We start from the raw sequence: 6,801 nt of genomic DNA, 5'->3' as shown, positions 1-6,801 counted from the left end.
TTTGTATTTTAGTGGAGATGGGGTTTCACCATGTTGGCCAGGATGGTCTCAATCTCCTGACCTCGTGATCTGCTCGCCTCGGCCTCCCAAAGTGCTGGGATTACAGGCATGAGCCACCATGCCTGGCCAAGATATATTTATTTAAAAAAAAATAAAAACCTAGGAAGATGTGGTCATTAGTGACTGTGGTGTCAGACCTTCGTGCAAAGGTTTATACACAAATATACACACATGTACATCTGTGCATTTGCCTTGATTCTCCTGTTTAAATATGCATGTTAGCCCTGTTTACCTTTAGAAACAAAGTCTTTTATTAGTATTTATTATTTTATTTTAATTTTGTATATTTTGCCATTTAAAAAAAATTTTAACATGTGTATATCATTATTTTTTAAGTTAACAGAGGTCATCTGGTTAAGAGAACTATGGGTCATTATATTTTTCTTTCTTTACTTTTCTCAATTAAAAATACTTTGGCTAACTATGGTTACTCACAGCTGTAACCCCAGCACTTTGGGAAGCTGATGCAGGAGGATTGCTTGAGCCCAGGAGTTCAAGGCTTCAGTGAGCTATGATCATGCCACTGCACTCCAGCCTGGGCAACCCAAGTGAGACTCTGTCTTAAAAAAAATACTTTAAAATATTATTTAAAATAAAATATGATGTCATTATTGTTTAATTTTTAATAGTTTATAAACTTCTCATGTTAAAATGAGAGTGAATTCCCTAAAATATTCAGCTGTTTTGTAAACTGGGAGCAACATATTTGGTTTACTATGTGAGACATGTCTTGGGGGCTAAAGAAGACTAGCATTTGCCATTTATCTTGGGGGTGGGGTCCAGTTGCATTCTCCTCCTTCCCTGATGGCAGCCTGGCCCACATAGTAAGACAGTGGCCTTCTTCTCCTAGATCTCCTTCTCCGACTCTGAACCTGCTTCTTCCAAAGCAATGCCTTTCAAGTTTATTAAAAACAGAAATGTCAGCAAGTATTTTCTCCCATTATATAGGTTGCCTTTTCATTTTGTCGATCCTTTTTTTTCTGAGCAGAAGCTTAGTGGTTTGCTGTAGTCCTACTTGTTTATTTTTGCTTTTGTTGCCTCTGCTTTCAGTGTCATATCAAAAAAATTATTGCCAAGACCAATGTCAATGAGCTTTCCCCCCTGTGTTTTCCTCTAGGAGTTTCATGGTTTCAGACCTTACATTTAAGTCCTAATCTTATGGTATATGGTATAAGACAAGGATCCAATTTTATTCTTTTGTGTGTGTATGTTTGATTTCCCAACACCATTTATTGAAGATAATTTCCTTTCCCCATTGTTTATTCTTGGTGCCTTTGTCAAAGATCAGTTAACTATATGTGTGTGGATTTATTTCTGTGCTCTTTATGCTGTTTCATTGGTCTATGTGTCTGTTTTTATGTCAGTACCATATTGTTTTGATTACCTTAGCTTTGCAATATAGTTTGAAGTAAGAGAATATGCTGCTCCCAGCTGTGTTCTTTTTTCTCAAAATTGCTTTGGCTATCCAGGTCTTTTGTTGTTCCATACAAATGTTAAGATTTTTTTCTATTTCTTTGAAAAATGACATTGGAATTTTGATAGATTACATTGAATATGTACATGGCTTTAGGTAGTATAAACTTTTTAACAATATTAATTCTTCCAATCCATAAACACAGGATAGCTTTACATTTAATGTTTTCTTCAATTTATTTCATCAACGTTTTACAGTTTAAAGTGTACATATCTTTCACCTCCTTGGTTAAATTTCTTGCAGCATTTTTCACAACAGCCAAGATATGGAAACAAACGAAACACCCATCCAGGGATAAGTGGGTAAAGAAATTATGGTACATATAAGCAATGAAATATTACTCAGCCCTTAAAAAGAAGATCATGTCATTTGTGACAACATCGATGAAACTGGAGGATGTTATGTTAAGTGAAATAAGCTAGACACATAAAGACATATACTGTATGATCTCACTTATATGTGGAACCCAAAAAAATTAAACTCATGAAAGCAGAGAGTAGATTAATGGTTGCCAGGGATTGAGGGGTTGAAGAAGGTAATGGGAAGATGTTGGTCAAAGGTTACAAACTTTCAAATATAAGATGAACAAGTTCTGGGGATCTCATGTACAGCAGGAATGGTGATGGGTGTGTTAATATGACAGTGGTAATCACTATAAAATGTATATGCATATCAGGTCATCATGGTGTACACCTTAAATATATTTAAACTTTGTCAATTAAATACTAAATATATAAAATATAAGTAAATATTTTTTAAAACAAGAAAAATCCCAGATATGCCTGGAGGCTTTCCTATTAGGGTGGACTTGGTGGGGAGACCATAGTGCTCAGAAAATAGTGTGGAGCACAGGAAGAAAAGTAACTCAGAATACAATTCTGAAAGTGTTCATTAAAGCACACTCAATGTAGAATTAATTAGTTGTTCATTTTATGGTTAATCCACCTCACTCAGGTTATTTCAAAAAGAGATAGAAAGACAATTAGAGAAAAGCTGTTCACATTCAGTTCCTTTTGTGGCTTAATTGAAGCTAGAAGCCAAATCAGCAAAACAGGGAAATCGCCCAGTTTTGACTTTTAACTACTGATTGATATGGTTTGACTCTGTGTCTGGACCCAAATTGTAAACCCCACATGTTGAGGGGGAGAGCTGGTGGGAGGTGATTGGATCATGGGGACAGTTTCACCCATGCTGTTCTTGTGATATTGAGTGAGTTCTCACGATATCTGGTTCTTTGATAAATGTGTGGTGCTTCCCCCCACAACCTCTCCTGCTGCCTTGTGAAGAATGTGCTTGCTTCTCCTTTGCCTTCCACCATGACTGTAAGTTTCCTGAGGCCTCCCCATCCGTGCAGAACTGTGAGTCAATTAAACCTCCTTTATAAATTACCCAGTCTCAGGTAGTTGTTGATAGCAGTGTGAGAACAGACTAATACACTGATGTAGGACGTGAAACAAGAGTCATTTGATCTAAAAGTTGCTTCCTATCTAAAAGTGCTTCATTTGTTTATTGCTGAAAATGAAAGAGGACATGTGGGAATGCAATTCAGACATCTCCTGGTAGCTCCATAATGAAAATCACTTAAAATATATGACCGAGGTAAATTTTGGCAAATACAACTATACTTAAAATAGCCAAATAGTTCTAGTTCTGTCTGATTCTATGTTTGGCACGTTGGGACACTGTATTTGCTCTCTAACTAAAGTGAGGTAAATCCAAATTCACTCTGAACTAGATAAGAACACTCAAATAATCAGAGATCTTTTCTCCCTATAACGCTTTCATGAGAAATGAACAAATAAGTAGATTTGATTTCTCTTTTTCTCTCCCTCCCTCACTCCCTCCTTCCCGCCCTGTCTTACTCCTTCCTTTCTTGATTTCTTCCTTCCTTCCTTCTTTGCAACAACCACTCCATAGTGTCTCAAATGGTAGAACAAATATAATACAATTTCTATATTTTTCCTGATTAACAGCTGGTACAAAGATAATACTTGGCCATAAATATGTCTCTGAGGTTTTCATTATAGGAAGCTAACCAAACTTAAAATTTCCAAAAAAAAACTAAATTGTATTCAGGGATATTTTATTATAATTGTGTATAAGGTACATATAAGTAAAACATAAAATTTAATTTGCATTTCACCTGTAAGTTGTTATGTATTTCATCGGCATTCATTCCTCAGTATATTAAAGTAACTAACTTCCCTGGAGCTCCATCTTTTCTGCCTACTTAGTAGTTTACTTGTGTAATAAGACATTGAAACAGTAAGCTGCTGAATCAATACTAAGTCAGCAAAAGTCAGCTACAAGAAAAGCAGATCTATTGCCAACATTAATTTTTAAGGCATTTAATGAAATTATAGCCGTTTTCCCCAATGGTCTTATAACTTATTCTACTCTGGATCAGACCAAATACTGCCCATTTGTTAGCCACTTTATACATGCAAATTGGTCTTTTATTAATGAATCATTTAAACCAAAAAAAATGGCTCCCTGATAACCTAAAAATGATTAGCCTCACTTTGTAAAAAGACAGCTTACCTATTTGATATACACCTACTGGCATGAATGATCTTAACGGACTAATTTTCAGGATATAATAATAATTGACAATTGTGGGAACTGACAATTTGGATTCTGAAACCTAAATGAGTTTTTTTTTTTCAAGAATTTTCTCAATCTCTATGCATTTATAAGTAGAACATGTTCCTGCTTCTGTATTTTCTACGCTATCATTTCAACTCCTTTTTCATTCCTTATAGACCATTAAGTTCCACCAGATCTTACCATTTCAATCTCTCACAGCCTTCTCCTTCACCCCATGCTTCTGCTGAGTGCAAGTACTCTCTATCTCTTGCTTAAACAATTGTAACAGCCTTTTAATTTATCCTTCTGCCTGTAATCTGGCTGTATTCCAAGCCATCATGCCCCTTTCTACCGAAGAGATTTTTCTCAAAAGCAAAGTAGAGCCTACAAGGAAAAGTCCAAATTCCTTTGCCCGGCAAAATATTGGCACCCCTTTCTCCTCTTCTGTGCAGTCATACTAAGCTGCTGATCATTTCTTTAATGCATCTTGATGTTTCATGCTTTTCTGCCTTTACCCCTGCTGTTCGTTCTGCCTGGAATTCCCCACCTCCCCACCTTGTCTATCTGCCCAACACCTGCTCAGTTTTCATGATCCAACTCAAGTGCTATGTCCTCCCAGGAAACATTTTCTGACCTTCAGCTGTAGGTGGTAACTCTATTCTTGGTTCAATTTCTGTACCTTGTATAAACTTCTGTTTGGTTGATTTGTATACATCACCATATTCATCTTTGTAGCTCCAGAAACTTAGCAGTGCTTGGAAAAGTGAAAGTCATTGAATGAATAAATGAAGCAAGTGCAGGAGGAAACAGGTCTCCAAAGCCAACAATTTTATTTCATTTGTGGCAAAGTGCCATTCAATTTAAATTCAAAGCCATTTTGACAGGCACTACCTCAGTCCAACATAAACTCCAGTGTTCATTTTGGGTTCCTCCAGAAGCTCACTGGATGACAAGAGTTCAAGTACAAGTAAGTTAGAGGGAGGTGAAAACACAATTAGGGGAATGGGAAGGTGAGGTACGGAAGGGAAGGCAGCCTATGAAGGATGCATTCTTAAGCCAGTTATCACTGTGGCTGACTGAGTCAGTTCAGATCATGCACCTCAGAATTACCCCTCCTAGAGGCAGATGGGGTATTCATATGCTAACTCCCATTGGTCATTGATTGAGGGTTGCTCCTGGGACATATTAATTCCCTAGAGCATCTGGCCAGCAGCACATGGGCAGAATAAACTGCACCAAATGGGAAAAGCCCTTAGTTGGCAATCAGATATGCACTGGGGTGGTCAGGGCTGAGGGGGCTGTGGTAGACCTTGACTTGGTAGCTACATCTGGTCTTTGGTGCCATTGAGTGGTCATTGTAAATATAAAAGGATAAAATGTGATATTTCTCATAATCTCTCAGCTTACATATACCTCAGACTATTTGCTCAGTTCAATATTAATTAGGGAAAGGAGCAGAACCTTTTGTTTCCCATTACATTGAGACAATTTGTGAAATATGTCCAGGGTGAGAATATCCACTAAAAAACACTGTCGAAGTGATTCTCTTGGGTTGCTATTGTTCAATCTGAGTATTTTGTAATCATAATTCTAAAGTCATTATGCTCAAACCCTTTTTGCCTTTGCCAAATTATCTCACCTGAATTAACAGGTAACCAAGATGAAAATAATTTACAATTTACAACTGGTCCCATCAAGGACCTATAGGGAGACACACATGACTGACAGCTCAGATATAACTATGCCAGGCTGCTAGGCTTTGTGTGGCCCAACAAGCTGTGAAAGGCGCAGAAATATGCAAATCAGTAGATGATGAATCCCTAGGTATTAATTAGAACGTACAAATATATTATTCTCCTGGAATATTTTGTCTTGTAAAGAAGCAATGACCACACGGAAATTCTCCAGCAAAGCCAATATATAAACTCTTCGTTGATTTTGTTGAAGTTCTCTAGATAACTTCAACTATTTAGTGAACTATTTGGAGACACTTTTCACCTACTGACAATGCCTTCTTTTTACTTCCTTTTTTGACTTGCATCACCTCCTCTGCTCTTGAATGTATTGCTTACTTATTGGAGATAAATATAAATCTAGGGAAATCACTCATAAAGAAGTAACTCCAACAGTTGTGTCAATAACCAAAGTTTCATTTGTCAACTGGTTATTTTTTTTTCTGTGATACAATCAGATCTTTTCTGAATCCTGCACTTATTTTAAAAACTTGAGGGCACTTTGAATTAAACCAACAATTATTTTTACTTTTTTTAATAAACATTTCCGACCTCAAGCAGCTTACAATCAAGGAAAGGACCTATTTTATATGTACTTAGCCCCCTAGTAACTCTTAATTATTCAAATAAGTGTTTTTGAAAATAATAAAGATAAAATATTTCAATGTACCAGTAAGTTAAATCAAACTTAAAAGCATTTATAAAAGTTTACTGAGATGTATCACTCTGATAGGCACTACCAATTCACACAAAGAAAGTTTAAGAAATTAAGACAATTACAAATAAATGCGGCGGGGGAAAGGAAGCTCAAGACCACCATGAGATAGATAACAAATAGTGTTAAAAGTTGCATAGACAAAGTATGGAATGGGATTTCAGAGAAGAGAAAGAGCTGAGATCTGGGAATGTCAGATCCAGCTTTATGGAGTGACCACAGGTCCTGTGTGC

The sequence above is a fragment of the Hylobates moloch genome, unplaced genomic scaffold (assembly GCF_009828535.3).
Source record: "Hylobates moloch isolate HMO894 unplaced genomic scaffold, HMol_V3 SCAFFOLD_21, whole genome shotgun sequence".
NCBI lineage: Eukaryota > Metazoa > Chordata > Mammalia > Primates > Hylobatidae > Hylobates > Hylobates moloch.
Note: the sequence above shows the minus strand (reverse complement) of the source record.